This window comes from Triticum aestivum, chromosome 4D (assembly GCF_018294505.1).
Source record: "Triticum aestivum cultivar Chinese Spring chromosome 4D, IWGSC CS RefSeq v2.1, whole genome shotgun sequence".
In the NCBI taxonomy this organism is placed as follows: Eukaryota; Viridiplantae; Streptophyta; class Magnoliopsida; order Poales; family Poaceae; genus Triticum; species Triticum aestivum.
Genome location: NC_057805.1, coordinates 101,056,495 through 101,081,131, shown reverse-complemented (window position 1 = coordinate 101,081,131; position 24,637 = coordinate 101,056,495). Strand labels below are relative to the sequence as shown.

Below are 24,637 nucleotides of genomic sequence, written 5' to 3'. Positions count from 1 at the left end.
CGTTATTAACCACTAGTTGTTTCCTTTGCACCTTTGTGTAAATAGGGTTATCTTCACCTTGTTGCTATTGTGACCTTTTGTTGCACTGCACAAAACACTTTTGTTTTAAGAGTGTTTTGTGCAGTTCAACCAAAATGTCACACCGACAACGTTGCTTGGTTGTTTGATCTTAGTGGAACTGCACAAGAGGAGATCTGACTTCCTATCCGTGTTGGAAAATTTGTTTCAGATCTTCTTCTTGTGAGTTGTTTGAATTCCGCGTCATGAGAGCTCAATACTAGCCTTCTTTCACATGATTGTGTAGTGTGCTTTCATATGTTGTGCTACTTATATAGTAATGTTGCTTGATTTTGGTGAACTGCACGAATGGAGACAAGACTTCCAATCTGTATGTGCACCGTAATATCCCATTGAGGTAAGATAAGGATATTTCACAACTGTTGGCCTGTATTTTGCCACTTTCATCAGAAAATTAATGTCGTTGTTTAGTGCTATACTTGTGCTCCCTAATTGACATGCCAAATCTTACATTGAAGGCGAAGCTTGTCTGTTATTGAACCAAGTGATGAAGGGGAAGAACAAGCGGAAGAAAACAAAAATCAACTCCCAGTGCTGTAATGAAGCACTGGAACTGTGATGACACAAGTAATGATATAGTTTTGCATCTTAATTTATTGCTATGGCTGGAATGAGCAATTGTTTTGCCACTCATTTGATGCCACTCTTAATGTAATATGTAATTATCTCTACTTGTGCAAACAGGGATCTTCTTTGAAGATAACATATATTTTAGTGGAACTGCACAAGAAGATGTTGGAAACATTAAACTAATCGAGGAGTATATAGTAAGCATGGTAACCACAGTAGGTAACAACAGATGGTTCCGGAGAAGTGCTTCATCTGTATGCTCTACACAATAAGCCTCCTGACAAAGGTTGGTACTGGCCCACGGATTTCATCCATATGATTAAGCTTTGTCATCTCTATTGGTGTTGTGCTACTGTTTAGATATTGGCATGAGAAAGTGGTATTGTCCTCGAGAAGTGCTTCATCTATGTTGTTTTAATTATTTCCTTTCCTTCTTTTCGAGCAAACAGGGATGCAGCATTTAGTTGTTCTCTTGCCTTTGCACAACAGGATCATCCATGTCATAACAGAAGGAAGTAGTTGAAGGATGGTTACATTACTGCCCACAAGAACAAACTAACTTCAGCTCAGAAGGACTCACAGATCTCCATCTTTATTGCTGTGATGGCCAATACAATGTTGTGTTAGGATTCCTTCTGGTGAGCTCCATTTTTTTAAATGTGTGCTCTGCATGGATCATGTAGGTTGCCTGTTTAAACTGTCAATTCATAGTACAGTTTGCTTTATACAAATCACTTTTTTTTGTATTTATGCAAACATGGGTGCTCAGCTTGATTTCAATGGGAACTGCAAAAAATGTTCATGAATACATCGAATCATTCATTTCCACCACAAGAAAGGAGGTGCCGATAGTTCAAGGCGTTGCAACATATAAAGGCGAAATCATACAAAGTATGCGCGAATTTGGTTGGTTTTGGTGGAACTGCACAAAAAGAATAGTTGGTTTATTTAGCACGAGGTGCCATGTCAATGTCCGAACTGATGGTAAACCCCTCCCATTCCACAATCGTAGGCATTTGATATTTTGGAATGGGAAAACCTTGTCAAAGTTTGCTCATTGATGTACACAAAACAACACGCATTTGACATTTTGGAATGGGACAACCTTGTCAAATTTTGCTCATTGAGGCAAGAAGACATGCATTTGATATTTTCGAATGGAACGCCCTTTGCTGTCAGCAGCATCGATCGATTTTTCTTTATTCTTTAGTTGTGAAGTAAATATTGGCTCTGACATGTGAATCACCCAGATGCATAATAATCAATTGTTTTGAATGTTCTCTGTGAATTGTCAGGCCCGTGTGTTGGATTGCAATGTACTGGAACGCTAAAAAGCTGCTCAAACTCTTTGTACTCCCTTTGTTCCTTTTTACTTCGCATATTAGATTTCTTTCAAGTCAGTTGATTTTACATTGTGAATGTTCATACTTTTTTCTGTAAGATTGGTCAAAGTAGAGATACTTTGACTTCAGACAAAACTTATATGCAGACTAAAAAGGACCGGAGGGAGTACATGTGAAACTGCTGGAAACGAGGTGATCACCCTGGGAATAATGCTAGTACGTATTGTTTTGCATGTTCTTCAAATGCCAGTGATACAAGAATTCAAACTAATCGAACTAAATTCATTCATACACGGTCGGATTTCATATAAACATGCCAGATTTCATTACATTTTATACATTCTTCAACTAAAAAGGGGTGCGCTAGAGGTATAATTAATTAACCGAAGCTACCCACCCGTGTCCGGCTGAGCCGAACAGAAGTTTCTTCTCCAGCGGACTGAGCTTCAGTGACTTAACTGCAGGTGCAGTTGCGTAACTGACATGTGGCCCAGATGCCTGTTGGGCCCACGTGTCAGTGAGCCAACTGCACCTGCAGTTAAGTAACTGAACCAGCGTCCTTCTCCAACACAGCTCTCCGACTCCACGTCGCCGCCAGAAGCTAATCAGCCGTCAATGGTCAACCCGCCTAGCTTGGCTTCAACCGGAGGGTAGCAGCGGTGGCCTTACTTGGACCCGAGCGGCGGCGACCTACCGTTTTCTACTCTTCCTCGTTTTCTGTGTGGCGTGACCTCGTTGGCAGCGGAGCGCGGCCTCTACTGAGCCGACGATGTCCTCTGTCTCGTTGCCGGCAGGGCGGCGCCTCGGCGGAGCTTGATAAATCCTCCCCCTCGGTGCCGGCATGGCAGGGCATCGGTGGAGCCGGCGGTGTACTCTACCTCGTTGTTGGCGCGGCGGGGCCTCGTCGACACCAGCGGAGCGGGGACTCGGTGGAGCCGGCATTTTCATCCGCCTCGTCCTCGGTCTCGCCAAACAGCGCCTCGCCCGCTTCATCGCCCTCTTTGTAGGCGGCCGCAACCTCGGCCACCCGCATGCGGTACCGCCAACGCGCGAGGCGGCTCCTGCGGGCGGAGCGGTACGAGTCGAGCAGCGCCTCCTGCTCCGCCCGCTCCGCGTCGATCTGCTCCTCTGCCTACAGGTGCTCCTGGAGGAGATGGTGGTTGTAGGCGGCGTCGGCCTGTGCCTCCCAGAACTGCTCCTGGCGCTTCTGCCTCACCGTGTCCATGTATTGGGCACGGGCCTCGCCGATGGTCATGGTGCAATGCACCGGCGAGGATGGCGCGAAGGAGGGGGTTGGCACGGGCCTCGCCGATGGTCATGGTGCAATGCACCGCCCGCCCCGAAGAGCGGTGGAGCACGAGGAAGCCATTGTGGGCGGTAGTGGTGTGAACAGGAGAAAGGGAACGGAGGCAGATGACTGCGGCTATGGCCGGCGCAACGGTTTTGTATAGCAATGATGGGCGGCGGAGGGACGGACGGGTGGCGTCGGAGTAGCCGCCTCGGCAACCGCGTATCATTAATGTGGGCGGCAGACGGACGGACAGACGACACTTGTATCATTTGAACGTGGAGCAATCACCTGCACCGGGAAGCGGCACGGGCGACGCTGACCGTTTCGGGCGGAAAGCGCGCGCGGGCGAGGGAGGCGGTCTGGGTGGGCCAGGGTGGTCAGACTCATGCTTGGCAGCAGGTCAGTCTAGCAGCCGGACATGCTGGCTCGCCAGCGAGCTCGCCGAGCTGAGCGACGACAATCAGACGATGGATGTAGCTTCCGACCAGGAGCCGGAGCCACTGTCCAAGCCGGTTCATGCCGTGTTCACCATAGAGCAGGTGCGGCCGCACTTCGACGCCCTAATGGCGGAAGAGCTACCAGCGGAGGAGGACCTGTGCTGCAACCTCCGTCTCCTCAACGAGCACCGGCGAACAAGCGAACGGCAATGCCATCGCGGGCATGTGGCCCTATGATCCTGGCTTCCTGAATGAGCAGCGGGCGCTGTATCAGACCATCCGTAGGGCCTGCAAGGCCCTCTCCGTCGTCCTTCGAGTTGTTGCGCTCGCCGTGGCGCCGCCGTCTCGCATTGTCAACATGGTCGACGGACATGGAATGAGGAGATGACTTTACTTGGAGAGGATGACAGTGGGGACCCGCCAGGGCCATAGCCGCACATACGCAAGTGCCTCCTTATTATATACAACTATATTTTTTTTGCTTCCTCCTGGTTTCCTGGCATCACCGTCCCACGCCATTGTCAACCTATGTAGTCAATAAACAAGAGAATTGCACAAGGAGTGGCCGACAGTTGGGACCAAGCAGCTCGAACAGTATTTGTGTTTTTGAGGTGTGAGCACTGTAGAGTTTTTCTTGAGCGATATTTTTGTTGTTGTTCAGAGGAGAGCAGTGTATTAACTGGGCTGGCTGTGGCCCGTCTAGCCCAGGCTAGATATCCAGCCTTGTTATTAATTTTTTTCAACCTGAAAATGGCTAGCCCACCTATACTTTTTTTGAGGAATACCCACGCAAGGTCAACTTGTTATTCTCCGCCCCACTCGGCTGCAAATCTTTTCTAGGAGGGATGCATTAGGCTTAACAAGAAAATGGGCTTTAAGAAGTAATAAATGGGATATAATTAAAAAAACTGGAAGTAACTATAAAAAATGCACCAAACACGTATTTAGTTTAAAAAAATATTACTTTTGGATTTTGAAATTTTTAATTTCATTACTTGTTGTGCACGCAATATTTCATTGGATTTTTACGTAATACAAATTTATTTTGAAATTATATTTAGTCTGACTAGAAATTTTGGGATAAAAATATTTCGGATCCCATCAAAATGTGGGAAATTTTGTTGAATTATGTTTTGAGCGGTTGGTTGAAATTATTAATCGTTGTCCTAGCTAGAAAATGGGCTGTACTTTGAACAAACTGTAAATGGGCTGGAGTAAATTCCGTTAGAATTCAAAAATGGGTTATACATTCTTACAAACCGCAAATGGGCTATATGTTCTCTACCACACACTTGTGGACCTGCTAAGTTGACGCGTCCTCTAAAAAACTAAGTTCACGCATATGCAAGGCTTTGTCAACTTATAGTCAACACACGGTTCTAGCAGCAGTGGCCGTTGGGTGTCCATCCAACGAATGTCGTGCTTTTTCTTCAATCTCGGATATTCTTGCTTCAGCTACCCAAAAATGATTCCTCCCCCTGACATCTGGGGTGCACCGTTTCAGAGGCTAACCTGTGGGCCTACTAAGTTGATGTGTACCATGGGCTTTGTCAACTTAGTCAATAGAAACGATTCTAGTTGTAGTGACCGTACGATGTCCATCCAACGGCCGTCGTGCTTCTTCAACCTCTGGTCTTCTTGCTCCAGCCGCCCAAACCAGCGCCGGTCGTGCCGCTTACTCCTGCCTCCCGTGTCCGGCTGTGCTGCCACCATTGGCCATGCCATCCCTCTATACTCACCCACACCTCCTGTTATTCTCCAGCGATGGCAGCCTCACACCGCAACCGAAGCAGTCAACCGACGTACTCCCCTCCGCGTGGGCATCCACTGCCGCGTCTTCCCCGGCTCTGCGTCGTTCCCTTCCTAGGACTCGCCGTCGTCCACCGCCTTGGTGCTCTCGGCGCGGCGTTGTCAACGAAGGACAGTCGTCGGAAGAGGACTTTAGGCGGTGAGGCTGACAGCTGAACCCACCAGCTACATCTTCGAACACAAGGAAGTGCCTCCTTATTACTCGCAAAATAAAAATGATTCCTCCCCCTGACAGCTGGGACTGACCAGCTATATCTTCGCATGCAAGGAAGTGCGTCCTTATCCTCCCTGGCCGCTGGGACCCACCCGGTCAAAGCGTACGTAGCGTTGTCTGTCTAGTCACGAATGTGTACATACATACTGGTCGATCGGTCTCTCTGCAAGTATGAACCGTGGCCGAGTAAGTAGCGGCACGTGTCATTGTAGAGCACCCGACATAGCAGTTCAAGCAGTCCCGTCTAAGTCTTGTACACGTACGTACAGCCACAGGGCAAAAAATATGGCCACGTACGTACATACGGGCGGGGTCTCGAGCGCGTACTCGCGCATATATACGGACGGCCAGGGCTTGTGTACATGAAGAGGCAACGGACGGCAGCAACGGCGTCCTGTTCATCGGGCAGCGAACCGGCTGGGTCGGAACAGAGAAACAGTGTCCAGTTCATCGGGAGGCAACCGACTGGGTTAGAATGTGTCATGTTCAACGGGAGCCAACCGACTTGGACGGAATAGCCAAAACGGGGTCTGGCATACCGCAGAACGGAGGAAACGGCCTTCTGTTCGACCGGCCATGGTCGAAACGGGATCCTGTTCATCGGGAGGGGTCTGGCGTACCGCAAAACAGAGGAAACGGACTTGTGTTCGAGTGCCTACGGTCGAAACGGGGTCCTGTTGATCAGGAGGGGTGTGGCGTACCGCGAAACGGAGGAAATGGACTTGTGTTGGAGTGCCTACGGTCAAAACGGGGTCATGTTCATCCACCGTCTACCGCCTCGCTCCAGCCTCCACAGGTTACTGTTCATCCACCGTCGAACTCCTCCAGCCTCCACGAGCTACTGTTCATCCACGGCTACTGTTCATCCAGCCTCCACCGGCTGCTGTTCATCCAGCCCTCCATGGGGTCCTGTTCATCCACCCCAACTGGCTGGGGTGCTGCGGCCTCCTCTGGGTCCTGTTCATCCAGCGGCAACGGCCTACTACCACGGGGTCCTGTACATCCAACCCCCACCGGGAACTATCCATCCACAGCCAACCAACCGGCTCGACTCACCACGTCTCGACTCGTTCTACGTATCGCACGCACGGTATCAACGGTCACTGTTCATCGAGAGGCAACCCAACACCGACTGGCTACGTCTCGCACGGGGGCTCGATCAGCTTCAGCAAGCAGCAGCAGTGATCGATCGCTCGGGTTTAGTAAGCAGCAGCAGCGAAGGAATTGCTCGGTTTCAGTCAGCAGCAAGTGAATCGCTCGGGTTCAGTTAACAGCTAAGGGATCGATCGCTCGGGTTCAGTAACGTGCGATCGCTCCGGGTTCAGTTAGCCAACGCCTCGCACACACGCGCGTACACGAGGGAAACGCGCAAACCACAGTGCATCGCTCGGCCCCGACCACCCACCGTAATCGGGAACTCCACGATATTTTCCTCGCCCTCGCTTCTTCCATGATTTTTTCCATCATGGACGGCCCAAAGAATGTCATGCAGCTGCGTCTCCAGCCTGCCCAGGACGAAAAGCCCATTTTCTGTCATGATTTTTTGTCATAGAAGTAGGAGCCCAACACATCTATGATGATACCGGGTTTTGTCACAATTATCGTCATAGAAGTGTCATAAGCATGACAGGAAAAAATTCGTTCGGCCCAAAATGTCACGGATGTGTTTTTTTCTTGTAGTGTAGTGTTGATTACTATATGGTTTATTTGGTGGAAGATTATATGTTCAGATCCATTATGCTATTTAATACCCCTTTGATCCTGAGCATGATTATCATTTGTGAGTAGTTACTTTTGTTCTTGAGGTCACGAGAGAAATCTTGTTGCAAGTAATCATGTGAACTTGATATGTGTTCGATATTTTGATAGTATGTATGTTGTGATTCCCTTAGTGGTGTCATGTGAACGTCGACTACATAACACTTCACCATATTTGGGCCTAAGGGAATGCATTGTGGAGTAGTTATTAGATGATGGATTGCGAGAGTGACAGAAGCTTAAACCCTAGTTTATGCGCTATTCCGTAAGGGACAGATTGGATCCAAAAGTTTAATGCTATGGTTAGAATTTATTCTTAATATTTTTCTTGTAGTTGCGGATGCTTGCGAGGGGGTTAATCATAAGTAGGAGGCTTGTTCAAGTAAGAACGGCACCTAAGCACCGGTCCACCCACATATCAAATTATCAAAGTAGCGAACACGAACCGAATCAACATGATGAAAGTGACTAGATGAAATTCCCATGTACCCTCAAGAACGGTTTGCTTATTATAAGAGACCATTTTGGCCTATCCTTTGCCTCAAAAGGATTGGGCTATCTTGCTGCACTTTTGTTACTATTATCGTTACTTGCTTGTTACAAATTATCTTGCTATCAAACTATTCTGTTACTTACAATTTTAGCACTTGCAGACATTACCTTGCTAAAAACCACTTGTCATTTCCTTCTGCTCCTTGTTGGGTTCGACACTCTTACTTATCGAAAAGGCTACAATTGATCCCATATACTTGTGGGTCATCAAGGCTCTTTTCTGGCGCCGTTACCGGGGAGTGAAGCACTCTTGGTAAGTGGAAATTAGTAAGGAAAAATATTACTACATGCTGAAATTTATTGTCACTTGTTAATATGAAAAACAATCCTTTGAGGGGTTTGTTTGAGGTATCTTCACCTCGACCGGAACCACAATTAGTTATCCCTCAACCTACTTCACCTACTGAAAAAATATAGAATATGAAATTCCTTCGGGTATGATAGAACAACTGCTAGCTAATCCTTATGCAGGATGGAACAGAACATCCTCATATGCACTTGATATATGTGGAAGAAATTTGTGGATTGTTTAAGCTTGTAGGTTTACCCGGAGATGAAGTTAAGAAGAAGGTTTTCCCTTTATCTTTGAAGGGGAAAGCATTGGCATGGTGTAGGCTATGCGATGATATTGGATCTTGGAATTGGAATCGATTGAAATTGGAGTTTCACCAAAAAAATTATCCTATGCATCTAGTTCATCGTGGATCGGAATTACATATATAATTTTTGGCCTTGTGAAGGAGAAAGTATCGCTCTAGCTTGGGGGAGGCTTAAGTCAATGTTATATTCATTCCCCAATCATGAGCTCTCAAGAGAAATTATTATCCAGAATTTTTATGCTCAGCTTTCTCATAATGATCGATCCATGCTTGATACTTCTTGTGTTGGTTCTTTTGTGAAGAAGACTATTGAATTCCGGTGGGATCTTCCGGAAAGAATTAAACGCAACTCTAAAAATTGGGAACTCGACGAAGGTAAAGAGTCAGGTATTAAGCTCAAGTTTGATTGTGTTAAATCTTTTATGAATATCGATGCTTTTCAAAAGTTAGCACTAAATATGGACTAGACTCTGAGATAGTAGCATCCTTTTGTGAATCATTTGCTACTCATGTTGATCTCCCTAAGGAGAAGTGGGAAATATCACCCACCTATTTAAGAAGAAATTAAATAACCAATGCTAGCTAAAGAGGAAACCATTATTTATAATGTTGATCCAGTTGTTCCTACTGCTTATACTGAGAAACCACCTTTCCCTGTTAGGATGAAGGAACATGCTAAAGTTTCAACTGTGGTCAAAAATGGTTATATTAGAACACCTAAACCTGATGAACAAATCAAAGTAGAACCTAGTGTTGCTATGGTTAAGGATCTCCTGGAAGAAAATATAGATGGGCATGTTATTCATTTCTGTGATGAAGCTGCTAGAATTGCCAAACCCGATGGAAAAGATAAACATAGACCCATTATTGGCATGCATGTTGTCTCAGTCCAGATAGGAGATCACCGTTATCATGGTTTATGTGACATAGGTGCTAGCGTGAGTGCTATTCCTTTTACCATATACCAAGAAATTATGAATGACATAGCACCCGCAAAGATAGAAGACATAGATGTTACTATTAAACTTGCTAATAGAGATATTATTTCACCAATTGGGATTGTTAGAGATGTTGAAGTCATGTGTGGGAAAATAAAATACCCTACTGATTTTCTTTTTCTTGGTTCCCCACAAGATGATTTTTGTCCCATTATCTTTGGTAGACTTTTCTTGAACACCGTTAATGCTAAAATAGATTGTGAGAAACAAACTGTCGGTGTTAGCTTTGGTGATGAGTCTTATTAGTTTAATTTTTCCAAGTTTAGTAGAAAACCTCATAAAAAAGAATTGCCTAGTAAGGATGAAATAATTGGTCTTGCTTCTATTGCTATGCCTCCTACTCATCCTCTAGAACAATATCTGCTAGACCATGAAAATGATTTACATATGAATGAAAGAAATGAAATAGATAAGATTTTCTTTTAACAACATCCTCTGCTTAAACACAATTTGCCTATTGAAACTCTGGGAGGTCCTCCTCCACCTAAAGGTGATCCTGTGTTTGAATTAAAACAATTGCCAGACACTTTGAAATATTCTTATCTTGATGAGAAGAAGATATATCCTGTTATTATTAGTGCTAACCTTATAGAACATGAAGAAGAAAGATTATTGAAAGTTCTAAGGAAGCACCGAGCTACTATTGGATATACTCTTGATGATTTAAAGGGCATTAGTCCCACTCTATGTCAGCACAAGATTAATATGGAACCTGATGCTAAACCCGTTGTTGATCACCAACGTCGGTTAAATCCGAAGATGAAGGAAGTGGTAAGAACGGAAATATTAAAACTTCTGGAAGCAGGTATAATCTATCCTATAGCTGATAGTAGATGGGCAAGTCTTGTTCATTGTGTCCCTAAGAAAGGAGGTATTACTGTTGTTCCTAATGATAAGAATGAACTTATTCCACAAAGAATTGTTACAAGCTATGGAATGGTAATTGATTTTAGAAAATTAAACAAAGCAACTAGAAAAGATCATTACCCTCTGCCTTTTATTCATCAAATGCTAGAAAGATTGTCTAAGCACACACATTTTTGCTTCCTTGATGGATATTCTAGTTTTTCACAAATACCTGTTTCTCAACCTGATCAAGAAAAGACCACTTTCACTTGTCCCTTTGGAACTTATGCTTATAGATGTATGCCTTTTGGTTTATGCAATGCACCTGCTACCTTTCAAAGATGTATGACTGCTATATTATCTGACTTTTGTGAAAAGATTGTTGAAGTTTTCATGGATGACTTTTCTGTTTATGGGAAGTCTTTTGATGATTGTTTAAGCAATCTTGATTGAGTTTTGCAGAGATGCGAGCAAACAAATCTTGTCTTGAATTGGGAGAAGTGCCACTTTATGGTTAACTAGTAGAACGTCCGTGCGTTGCCACGGGCCTTTCAAATTTTCCTACTTACATATATAAATATAATGCATGTAATTTTGTGCATGTATAGGAAAACATAGCCCGCAACCATTGAAAAGCAATTGAAATCCACTTCACCTGCAATATATTTTGATTAAAAAATGTATTTAAATTATGTATACGTATAGATAATGATTCAACTAAGAATATGTTACAAACTAAGATCTATTTGATGTGCTTAAGATATTCCCGTCATTCTCGTACGCCGAAATACGCACACAACCTGGCCACCTCCTAAACGTAGCCGCCACCGGAGCTCGGGTTTCTTATGCCTCCCATAGGAGCCGCCACCGGTCTGCGGCGTCCTCTGTGGCCTTAGGGCCATGGAGGCGCGGTGGATCCCCGCTCGTGCCAATGGGAGAGCTTCGTTTTTTCATGTTTTTTTAGTTTTATTAGGGTTTGTATCCTACTCAGAGAGGCAAGGACGAGGCAGCTCTCTGAAAATGGAATAAGGTTCTCTCCGCCTACTGATGTGACTGTTGTTGAGGGTCCAATGCTAAACAAAGAAATATCTCCTCGGAATGGCAGAATATCTTCTTTAAAAAATAGGTTAGTCCCATCTGCTATAGCTTGAAGCAGGCCCGAGGGCCAGCAGGACTAATACGTTGTTGTATTGACGCAGATATTTCTTTTTTCTAAGCATACAATTACGAGTACCTCTAGGTTTTATTAGCGGAGAAGAAACAGTAAATTGGGGCTTATTGGGACTGATGTTACGAGCTTCTGGAATACAATGGAATCTTCATAAAGTAGATCCTTATGATTCTTACAACCAATGTGATTGGAAAGTCCGATGGCAAAAAGAAGGGGATTCGTTAGCTCGCTATTTAGTATGTTGGTGAAATGAGAAAATCCATCAAATTAATTCAACAAGCTGTAGAAAAAATATATTCCCGGAGCCCCTGTTCTGGCGGTGCTTCTAACATTGTCGGATGGCATGTGGAGGTTTGTCTTCAATGGATCTCGTGGGATTCAATCGTCGTTTGTCTTTGATGGGTCCACGTTGAAAAGGTATTCATTCATGAGTGGTCGTGTGTCCACAGGTTAGATCCTTCCAATCTACATTTCTCTTTATCGCCGGTGATTCCTGTTCTGGTGCATATACTTTAGGAAGGCATAAGCCACAAAACCATGAGATATATAGAAAGGTGTGACAACTCATACTTGTTGCCTGGGCTACAATGCATATACTTTAGGAAGTATCTCTGGTCCAAACTCATAATCCAATTATGCCCCTTAATCACATATTATGTGTCTTAGGACCTATTATAGGTTTGCTCATGTGGGTGCTCGCTGGTGACCGACATCTTATCATGAGATCATAGCATTCTTCTCTTTACTTTTAAATTTTGGTTTCCATTTCTTTCTTTTTCCTGTACAAGTGTCATGCTCTCACCCTTCCTCTATCAATGAAAACACACCTATCATGTGTACTTACACTCAGCCGAATTCCATCTAGCAATGCTCTTGTCCCATTCTCATGAATGAACGATTCCTCTCAATCAATGGTATACAATCCATCAGAAACTTCAAGAAAACAACCATGCTCCATACAGCTCAAGATGTTGGCCTTTTTACTTCTCCGGCGACCAGCCAACATTACTTTCTGCCTTCCAATGTGCATGCATACAATGGAACAACTGAAAATATGAAAGAAATAGATTGTAAGACACAGATATATTCAACCTATAATCTGTTGTGTATTTTGGATTTGGACGACCATTTACCCATAATAACAGACGAATGATTGATTGCAAAAGAGCTATGGAGGAAACTTCACAGGCACCGTCCTCATTAATTCCACTCACAAGCCTTTTCTCGTAGAATTTCACAACTTTATAAGACATCTTTAAAAACCAGCCATCAGTAAATAGATCTCTCAATCCAGAAATGGTATGCACATATTAAACATTTCACTCCATTCGGGTCCATATTATGTTGAAACAAGTCCAAAGGCTTGTCATTTTCATTGAATAAGACGAAGATTTTAAGAATCACTCTCGCGGCATTATATTACACAAATATTTCGTCCGGCAAGGCACCCCGATGATGCCTCCGCTTTGATGTGTCACAAGCACAACGACCGGAGTCGCATTGTTGCGGAACACCCGAGCATTTCGCTCATTCCAGATTTCCCAAGAGATAGGAATAAGGGAAACAAGCGGCCTTCGAGATTGCGACCTCCCGTAAGTGTTGCTGCGCCACCACTCCTTGACGGAAACCATGCCTCCCCAGTCCGTGGGATGAACATCATGTAAACCAAGCCATGTTTTGATCATTGCCCAAACTCTGGCTGCATATTCTGTATAAAAGGATCAAGTAGACATGGAAGTATGCTCATATATCGTTGAATCCTGTAAAACATTTAAAAGGTAATCCGCCACATTTTAACAGCACTCTGTTTCTTAAATAAGTGATATTTTACTTGTCAGTTTGCAAGGTACAAATTGAAACATAAACTATAGTAAAAACATAATCATAAAGTCATAAATAAATTTATAGAATCCCTCTATCAATATTCCTGTAAAATTTATTATGTTTAATGCTATGAAGAATAGCAACTTGGATTTCCACGAGGACAAGTATATATAGTTATATACACATGCAGGTCTGCGCTTTCAAATTTAGTAAAGCATGAGCCAAAATAACTTACGGAGTGGTGCGTTTTTTTTCGCTTGTTGGTGTTCTATGTGTCCCGACCACACTGGCGCTCAATTCCTGCAGGAGTGCTGAAGACTGGGAGGAGGCGATTCTGCCAAGCATGACCTACTGCCCAAGCAGATGTCATTTATTTATGGAGAAGAGGGTATTACATACAATTTTTTTGCGAGGCAGTTCAGTTTAATGGAAAAAATATACCCTAGACAAGATGTTGCAATGGCAAATGCCTCACATAATAAATTAAGTTCTATAATGAGAACACAATCCAATCCTTGATGAGAAGACATTTTTTCAATGATTCCCTTGTACCATCAACAAATCAATTTGAAGAACAGAAAAAAAATATTATTGTGAGAGTGCATATTGAAAGAAAAACGTGTACCAACTGGTAAAAATAATTACCCATTTAAATGGACTAAGAAAGAATCATCGAGGACTCTGGAGATTGGAGTCAGCATACTGAAGAGGGAATGCAGGAAATGGAATACCCCGCTGGCCTCACCAAATAATAAGTCCCTCGGTTCATTGATTCATAACCTTGAGGTAAATATCGTAGCACCGTCTGCTCCTCTTCTTTGAATCATTATTTTATGTTTGTAAACATAGCCTTTAGCCATAGTCTGTAGTACTGTGCCAGCCCATTGAGACCAACACGACACATAGTCAAATGTTATAGTACGCAACTGAGGATACAGGAGGAAAATGAAAGGACTTTGCACTTGTGCATTGGCAAAAAGCTTCCAAGGCATAAGCCACAAAACCATGAGATATATAGAAAGGTGTGACAACTCTCGAGTGCAGTACACCGAATTTCGAAAAACACTGAAAAAACATGATAAAACAAAATCCAAAAAATCTGAAATTTTGAGACAAAAATAATTATCAAATGCTTGAGCTTCTTGCAAAATTTGAGCGAAAAATAACATCCGAGGAACTCTCACCATAAAAAACAAAATCACTGCTCAAACAGTGCATAAAACTTTTAAGCAGGACTTATTGATCTTTCATGTTACTCTACCTGGAAAGGGTAAGAACAAACGCACCGCAAACGCAAGAAAAGCAGTCCACGGCCCATATTCACTCCTAAATTAGGAATCGACATGATAGTATAAGTAGGCCAAAAGTAAGTGTTCTTGTCTCAAAAAGAATAAACATCCAGTAGCTATAGCAAGGAAAGGGGAAAAGGTATCATTAGATAATTCTTTGGGCCAAATAGCAGAATCTTACTTTGATTCATGAAATTACACTGCTAGGTGCTTGCAGAAGAAACAATGGCCCCGAGGAAAGATTTGTGCATGCATGTGCCTTTAGCAAGCAATAGCAAGAGGCAAAAGAATAATAATAAATAAATGCTAAAATAATAATCGTTGAGAGGGGGGGAGGGGTTACACTGTATTTCAGAATAATCCATTCATTTTATGATAAAACCAAATATGCAGCAGAATAAAAAATTCTACAAGGTGAGTAGTAGTAGATGAGTTTTCGAAGAATGGATAACTTTCCTACCACAAGGACTGCCGAAAAACAGTGCTAAAATATTATGAAGCATTTCATCAAGCATTCCTGTCCAGGTCCTAGGTATTGTAAAATCCCTTCTTTCCATGTATGTATTCCTATACACATACATCCTAAAATGCGGTAGTTAACAAAAGTCAAGACACTACAAAAATATATTAAAAAAAACTTCATCAGAATAGTCTCGGTATTCAATTGCTATGTTCTGATGACATCTGGGTCATTGTATGTTGAAATCGCAAACTGACAATAATTACACCATATGTCCACTGAATAAGTAACTGCAAGAACTGCCCGTTCATACATCTCCATCTGTCCATATTCACAAGGATTTCGCTGTCATAGATGTAGAGTATTTACTATTTACAGTGATTAGGCACACGCACACACCCTAAAATCAGACACAAGGATCAACAAAAACACCTTATCTTCTTTTACTTCCATCACATTCCATTTCTTCTGACAAAAGCTAGCGAGTTCTTGCAGTTTCAATAACAAGCAGGTAGCTGAAACTCACATCAAACTAATGTTTCAACTATACAAATAAACAACTAAAAATGAAAAAATGGAGATGCGTAGCTTGTTCAAATAAAAAAAGTCACATAAACTAAATTTTCCTAATAAAACCTTCTTGGATAGCTTATTCTAATAAAAATGTTTAATATCACGTGAGCAACATGTTCCAGAATAATGATAATTAAATGAAAGCAATTGGCTAGTTAATAAGAAATATTAGAGCATTTAGATCACTACTGTAGTATTCTAAATGCTCCTATATTTCCTTACAGAGGATGTACATACAGTTGCAGGAAGGTAAGTGTGCATATATAGGACAAAAGAAGGAAATTTTCAAGGTCAGGGCTATGAGATTAACATACCAACTCTATCAACTGTTATTTCTAATTCAGTAAATTTGGTACAAAGCTTTTATAAAGCAGCCCTTAGGACAACAAGTATGAGTTGTCACACTAAATAACCCCCTTCATGGTACATGTGTTGCATATTTCATGGGCACCACAGAATGAGGGTCGAACAAACAAACTACTCACCCTGACACCCCGTCCGCCCGGGACCGGGACGAGATGGAATCATGAGATTTGATCTCATCTCATTTCCTATCCATGTATACTCGCAAACCACTGCCGGTAGGATCGCACTGATTACTGCCAATTTGTTCCTTCACCCAAAACTTTGTCAAGTTTTTTTAGTGATCAATACTCCCACCCTGGCCATAACTAAATAACTAACAAACGAGGTGCAAAACAGAGGATGGATTATTGAATCAACTTGCTAATGTAGTTCTTTTTTCAGTACGACCCTTGAGAGCATTTTATTCTTTCGAGTGAAACTTATAGACTTGACATGAGGGACCTGGACTTGACCTCTTGACACAACTAATATATTAAATAGCTTCAGAATAACCGGACACATACATGTGTTCATCTTTTCAGAGCCTCCACACATACATGTGCCCATCTGCTCTGTAGGATCCTATGCAATACACAGATGTTTCCACTGTCATGCACGACACAACTTTAAAAGTGTTTGGCATGTATTATCTGAAAGTCAAACTTACGTCTACGCATATCCTATAACATGTAAGTCGAAACCCAATGTATCCCAAGGTTTCGGCCTTGCAACATTGCATCTCCCATTTGATGTTGCTGCTGCCATGACATGATGCGCCTATAGCGAAATCTCACCGGGAATGTGGAATCCTCGTCCGTGAAAAATCGTCTCAAGGCTTTCTCCGGCATAGGAGCTGAGAGGAGAAACCTCGAAGCTTATGAGGGAAAGGGATCATGAGAAAGATGATCATAAAAGTTCTATGTTGAAAGGCCTGACTTGTAATTTAATTCTACAAGTTTCTGGGTACAGGAAATGGTGAGAAATTACCCATCCGCTATGCAGTTGGAGTAGCATCAGGTGTCATAGGTTGTGCCATTCGCGTTCTTCACTGGCGCAAATTCCTCTTCGTGTAGCACCTAAATTTTCAGATATGCATCGATGAGTATCTCAAGGTTTTAAAGCTCACAAAAGACAGGAAAAGAAGAGGGAGCAGAAGATGCTATATTAGGGCAGATTTTTTGAAAGTTGAACCTCAAAAAGTGTCATGGACAGGGATTAAATGGATATGTCGAATATGAACTGCTCAAGCTTCTGGCCTATCGTACATCCATGAATCAAGGTACCTAAATGTTGTCGCCTCTCTCTCTCGCTGTATTCTCTGGACAGTTGATCACACGAGGGTTTTGCGCTGTAAAACTTCACAGCTTTTCTGCTTCTATTCCTTGCCTTTTATTCAGAGTACAGAAAGGAAACCGGGGATCGTGGCCCCTGACTACGCGCCCGCGTGATCCACTACGCTCGTGCCATCCCACGAACGGATCGACGAGGCGCGAGACTCGCTCCAGGCTGTTGAACCCGCGAGCTAAACTAGCTAACTGAAAAACTGAAGAAAAGCAACTACTCTGACGCTAAAACTGCCAGCAACAACTAGCTTATTGTGCAACAAACTCCCCCTAAGCTAGGTTTGCTTGCATCTGACGATTCCCACTCGATCACGCATCTCCTGGAAATGGATCCGTCCGAGCGCCTTGGTGAAAATGTCAGCGAGCTGGTCACCTGTGCGAATGTACTGAACATCAATGCTGCCGTCGTCGACGCACTGCCTGATGAAGTGGTAGCGCAGCTCGATGTGTTTTCTCCTGTCATGGAAGACAGGGTTCTTGCTCAGCGCTATCGCTGACTTGTTGTCGATGCAGAGTTTGGTGGCGCCATCGACGCGCCCAAGTAGCTCTCCGAGCAGTCGCCTGAGCCAGATGCCCTGACACGCAGCTCCTGCTGCAGCGACATACTCCACCTCGCATGAGGAAAGCACAACAATCTTCTGCTTGGCTGATTGCCATGACACCGGGCTGCCTCCGAGGAAGAAGATGGTGCCGCTGGTGCTCTTGCGATCATCCACGTCCCCGCCCAGGTCTGAGTCGCTATACCCGACGAGTTCCGCGCCGCGTGTCTGCCGAGCGTAACAGCATCCCAGCTGACGTGTGCCGGCGATGTACCTCAGCAACTGCTTGACGACGCCCAGTGCTCGCTCGTCGGCGCCTCCATGAACCTGCTAACATACCCAACAGCATAGGTGATGTCAGGTCACGTGTGGGTGAGGTAGCGGAGACTGCCCACCACACTCCCGAAGTGCGTGGCGTCAACGGGCTCCCCGGTCCCCTTCCGGCTGAGCTTGAGCCGAGGCTGCATTGGTGTGGCCACGGGGTGGCAGTCGTCCATGCCGGACTTCTCCAGAAGCTTGCCGGCGTATGAGGACTGCGTGATGGTGATCAGCCCAGGCCTCTGGTCCACTTCTATGCCCAAGTAGTAGTTCAGCAATCCCAGATCGCTCATCTTGAAGAGCGTCATCATCTCCTGTTTGAACTCGGTGATCACCGCCGTGGACGCGCCGGTGATGATGAGATCGTCCACGTACACGCCGACGAGGAGACGACCACCCACACCAGTCCGTGTGTAGACCGCATGCTCGGACGGGCACTTCTCAAAGCCGAGAGCGTTGAGGCTGCCATCGAGCTTCGCGTACCACGCCCGAGGTGCTTGACGCAGGCCATAGAGCGCCTTGTGCAACTGGAGCACCTTGCTTGTCTTCCCGGCGAGCTCGAACCCCGGGGGCTGCACCACGTAGACTTCCTCCTCAAGATCGCCGTTGAGGAAGGCAGACTTGACGTCGAGGTGGTGCACCTCCCAGTTCTCCTGTGCTGCTACGGCGAGCAGCAAGCGCACAGAGTCGAGGCGCGCCACCGGCGCGAACACTTCCTCGAAATCGATGCCGGCGCGCTGCACAAAGCCCTTTGCCACGAGGCGAGCCTTGTGCTTGATCACCTCGCCGGCGGCGTTGCGCTTCTCCTTGAAGACCCATTTCAGTCCGATGGGGCGGTGACCTGCGGGCAGTTCACAGAGGGACCATGTCCCGTTAGACTCGATGCAGCTCATTTCTTCCTTCATCGCTGCTCGCCATGCTGCATGTGGTTCGGCCTCCACGAACGTCGCGGGCTCGCCTTCGGGCAGCAACAGCAGCTGCTCAGTCCTCCCAGCGCCGGCCGCGCCCTCTCCGAGCACGTCGTCCACGCGGCGAAAACGATGGACGGCGTCTGGGTTGTCGGCGTCGTCGAACATGTCCGCGTCGTAGGGCGGCGGAGTCGCGTACTGCACGTCCTGCCACGCCGGGGCGGCAGGTGGTGCGCTCTTCGTCGCTGGCGCATCTGTTGCAGCTGCGACGGAGGTGGGTGTCGGCGTGGCTGGCACGGACGCCGTTGTGGTTGTTCCATGTGTTGACGATGACGGTGAGACGGTTGGTGCAGCGCTGTCCTCCCCTGGGTTGTCGTATGATGTGAAGTCCGCGACGAACGTGCCGCCCGTGCTCGCCGTCTCGCTGCTCCAGTCCCAGCTCTCGTTCTCGTCGAACACGACGTCACGCGATACGTGCACGCGCCGACTCGCCGGGCCGTAGACCCTGTATGCCTTGGTTCCAGGCTCATATCCGATGAGCACCATGGGCGTGCTCCGGTCGTCCAGCTTCTTGAGATTTGGCCACGCGCTCTTGACATGAGCCACACACCCAAAAACGCGTAGGTGACTCACCTCCGGTTTCTTGCCGTGCCAGGCCTCGTACGGAGTCGCGCCGTCCACACTCCAAGTGAACGCACGGTTTAGGAGATACACGGCCGTGGTCACCGCCTCTCCCCAGAAGTGATCTGGCATCCCCTTGGCCTTCATCATGCTTCTTGCCATGCCCACCACCGTCTGGTTGCGCCTCTCCACCACGCCGTTCTGCTGCGGCGAGTACAGCGCCGTCAGGTGGCGCTGGACACCAGTGGACGCGAAGTGCTTGGCCAGCTCCGCGGATGTGAACTCCCCGCCGCGGTCCGTGCGCAGCGTCCCTAGCTTGCGCCGCGCTTCTGCCTCCGCACGCGCCTGGAAGTTCTTGATCGCCGGGGCGGCCTCATCTTTGCTTGACAACAATGTGAGCCACATGTAGCGGCTGTGGTCGTCCACGAGAAGGAGAAAATATCGCCGTCCGCCTGGCGTCGCCAGCGTGATCGCCCCGCACAAGTCTGCATGAACGAGATCGAAAGGCGTCTCCGCTCTGTACTTGGCCGTCTGCGGAAACGGCGTCCGACGCTGCTTGCCGGTGAGGCACGCCTGGCGGAGCTCGCCTGTGTGCTCGCTGCCAGGCAGTCCTCGCACCAGGTCTCCCCACGCCATCCTCTGAAGCGCGTCGATGTGCAGGTGTCCGAAGCGGTCGTGCCAGCGCCATGACATGTTGTCCGTGCGCGCGGCAAGACAAGCCGGGCGAACAGGGCGAATATGCAACTTGTACAAACGATTTTGAGATCGTTTTACCTTGAGGATGAGAGTGCCGCGCCGGTCGTGTATGGTGAGGATGCCATGGCGCACGTTGATGTCGCAACCATTCTCGTTGAGCTGCCCAAGGCTCACGACACTGCTCTTGAGCCTAGGGATGTAGTACACCTCCAGGAGCGCGCGCTGCGCTCCCCCGTCGACGGTGAACGCGACCGTGCCGCGCCCCTCGATCTGTACCGCTGACCCGTCTCCGAAACACACGGTTCTAGTGATGGCCGTGTCCAAGTCGGTGAAGGCCGTGCGGTCGCCGGTCATGTGGTTGGACGCACCAGTGTCCAGGTACCACATCGCGTTGACGGCGACGTCCTTGGCAGCTGGAGTGATGTGTGCCTGTTCTTCGTTGAGTCAGTCCTGAACGACACGCAGCCTGCCGGTGACCTCGTCCAGAGAGAGCGTGCTTATGTCCAGCAGCGTCTCAATAGCGATTGCCACCTGCGCGAACTGGGGCGGGACAACACGTAGGAACTTGGCGACTACCTTTGATTCTTCCACCGTGTCGCCGAGGGCGCGTAGGCCGGCGACGATGCCGGAGAGGCGGAGCGAGAAGTCGTCGATGGTCTCCCCGTCGCGAAAGGTGATCCCCTCGAAATCACGCCGCAGTTTCTGCGCGTTGGCCTCGCGTACGCGCGTGGCTCCAAGGCGCTGTGTGGCGATGGCGCCCCACGCCTCCTTGGCGGTCTCCTTCTCTCCCACTGCGAGTAGCACGTCCGAAGGGAGGCTGCGCAGGATGGTGATCATCGCGTTGCGCTCGTGGTGGTAGGAGACGTCACCGTGAGAGACCGTGCCCCACCAGCCGTGGGCCTGAAGGTAGACCTTCATGAGCAGAGCCCACTCAGCGTAGTTGGTGCGCGTCAGCGTTGGCAGCGCGCCCGCCGCGGGCGCCGGCTGCACCGATTGCTGAGCCACTATGTTGCCTCGGCGGCGAGTCCGTCCGCGGTCCTGTGACGGCGCGCGTATGCGTGGTGGCGTCTCCGATCGGCCTGCACCGCCAGCGGGCGTCCTCGTCGCAGCCGCTGGCGTCTTTGACATGGCTCTGATACCACTTGTCGCCTCTCTCTCTCGCTGTATTCTCTGGACAGTTGATCACACGAGGGTTTTGCGTTGTAAAACTTCACAACTTTTCTGCTTCTATTCCTTGCCTTTTATTCAGAGTACAGAAAGGAAACCGGGGATCGTGGCCCCTGACTACGCGCCCGCGTGATCCACTACGCTCGTGCCATCCCACGAACGGATCGACGAGGCGCGAGACTCGCTCCAAGCTATTGAACCCGCGAGCTAAACTAGCTAACTGAAAAACTGAAGAAAAGCAACTACTCTGACGCTAAAACTGCTAGCAACAACTAGCTTATTGTGCAACAAATGTCAGGTGCTGCAACAGAACATGATTTATGCTGGAGCATGGCAATTGGCAAGTAAAATTACTTACCATGACATGCCTAGCAGATCCTTAAATCACAAACTGTAGCTCTAGATGTAATTCCCATTCTCCTAGGAAAATTTAAGAAATACAAGCATTAAGAATCAAGTAGGTAAAATAGTAATGATCTATTGTTAAAACCAGATTAGTTTGAAAGAGACAAACACAGGAGTGGCCTAAAAAAACATTGGATTTGAAGGTGACGATGCTACTAATAATAGATCTATTCTGCTTGGATCTTCAAAATGTGAGGAAAGGAAACGTGCCTGAGTTTGCTTATATCACTCCAATAAATCACCTTTGTTCTCACCCCATACTCCAAGATCCATCATCCATGATGCACGCCTGATTCTTTCTTCTTCTGGTAGCTATGATTGATTCATCAATCAATCCATTGCACCTGCAAATCTTGCTTAGTTAACTCATTGGTTTTATCTTCTTCTGTAATTAACAGTAAAGTAAATGGTATAGATATTATTGCTCAAGTTAATGCAGGTAAATGGTACGAAAGGGTTGCATATAGAGCCAAACCAAAGAAAATGATCAAGAACTCAAGAGGTAAATACTTCTTCACCTCGAAACATAATAGAGCCTTGCAAGTCAGTAACAATGTAATCTTGACTCTTCAGGGTAGAGACCATTGACGTTGCACAACTGAGTAAAAAAAGGAACTACAAAGAAAAATGCAGACTAAAGAGCTTAGAAGCTTATTAACTGCTTTTGATTCTTCTAACTAAAGGGATGAAGAAATCATTATGATTAAACAAACATGCATTTGACAGTGGCATAGTCAATGCTGACGCCAATTGCCGGAGGATATTCAGTTCGAAAGTACGTAGTTATTTATTAGTTCAGTACATTCAAAAGATGCAGGTTGCTCCCATCCTAGTGTGAAGTCCTGCTCATGCATGTAAAATGAATTTAAAGTAAGACATCAAGGCATCAGGCACTTCGCGTCACAACATCACAGAAGTTTGCTCATCCTTAAGAATGTACTTTTATGAGAACAATGATGGACCAAAACAACTGCATGTTCAAAAGAAAAAAAGTAACACGGAAGAGGAAGGTACCACGGTGAGGGGAAGGAGTGACACTGCTCGCGAGGATTTTGGGCATGGTAGGTCGGCGGCGGCTGAGCCGAGGAGCGTCGGAGGCCGCTGATGCTGCCACGCCTGAGCCCACATGCAAAATTTAAAATACGTAGTGCCTGTACTGTATTTCTCCCCTTCCATGGTGTTAATTCTTGCTCCACTATGTATATCAATTGCTTAACAGGCAAAGAAAGTGCAGCCCTGAAAAAACTGAAAGCCTAAGCCAAGAAAGTACATCCAGTGGAGCGAAGATGCGAGGAGCTTGGGTCTTTACCAGGGAAGGGGTGTGACGAGGCACAATCAGATCGACCTTTCGCGCAGCCGACCGCCGTCCTCATTGCCGCACACGGAGGCTGCCTCCTCGCTGGATCGGGTCGGAGCGGCGTCCCAAGAGACAAGACGCACACGTTGCCCGCCGCCTCGATCTACCTCTCCCGGTGCAGCCCATCTCGACGAGATGTGGCCGTGGCGGATCTAGCCGCTGCCCCGCTGACTTGCTCGACTCGATCCGGGGCGTCCCCGCTTGAAGAACAGAAGGTGAGTGGAGGGCAGCGCCGGCGGGGAAGAGAGCGGCGTGGGCGGGGAAGATGGCAGCTCGGGGTGGGAGGGAAGAGGGCGGCGCCAGCGGGGAAGAGGGCGGCTCTGGGTGGAGCGGCGGCGGCGAAGGGAGACCTCGCTCGAGGGCAGGAGTCGTCGATCGTACGTGCGGGCGATAGGTTTAGGTTTTTTTGTCGCTGGTTAGTTTTCGTAGGTCTTTTTTCGTTGGTTAACCATCGTAGATCTTTTTTCGGTCGTACGTGCATGGGTGCGGGTTGGGGCCTCAGCACGAGGTTTTTTCGGTTCGTGGTGGCTAAGTATGAGGTGGGAGGAGGTACCAAAAAAACCATGGAAGGTGGGACGAAAATTGACCGGCGGAGACTACCAACTGCTCCATTAGGAGTAGAGATGAAGGTATTGTTTTGGCCAATAAAATTTCTAAAAGAGGTATTGAGGTGGACAAAGCTAAGGTTGATGCAATTGAGAAAATGCCATGTCCTAAAGATATCAAAGGTATTCGTAGTTTCTTAGGTCATGCTGGTTTCTATAGGAGATTTATCAAAGACTTTTCTAAAATTTCTAGGCCCCTTACAAATCTTTTGCAAAAGGATGTTCCTTTTGTTTTTGATGATGATTGTTTAGAAGCCTTCGAAACACTCAAGAAAGCCTTAATTTCTGCACCTATTGTTCAACCACCTCACTGGTACTTGCCTTTTGAAATTATGTGTGATGCTAGTGATTATGCTGTTGGTGTTGTTCTAGGACAAAGAGTTGATAAGAAACTAAATGTTATTCATTATGCTAGTAAAACTCTAGACAGTGCACAAAAAATTATGCTACTACTGAAAAAGAATTTCGAGGAGTGGTGTTTGCTTGTGATAAATTTAGATCTTACATTGTTGACTCTAAAG

The 24,637-nt window shown here is 46.5% G+C and overlaps 1 long non-coding RNA gene across 1 annotated transcript; it reads right to left on the bottom strand.

Moving 5' to 3' along the window:
- Positions 1–22,513: 22,513 nt before the first annotated feature.
- On the bottom strand, positions 22,514–23,919 carry LOC123096496 (uncharacterized). The gene is made up of 3 exons (XR_006446644.1): positions 23,464–23,919; positions 23,169–23,390; positions 22,514–22,769 (listed from the first exon to the last, which is right to left on the bottom strand). It is a non-coding gene; the product is annotated as an uncharacterized lncRNA (long non-coding RNA).
- Between the last annotated feature and the right edge of the window lie 718 nt (positions 23,920–24,637).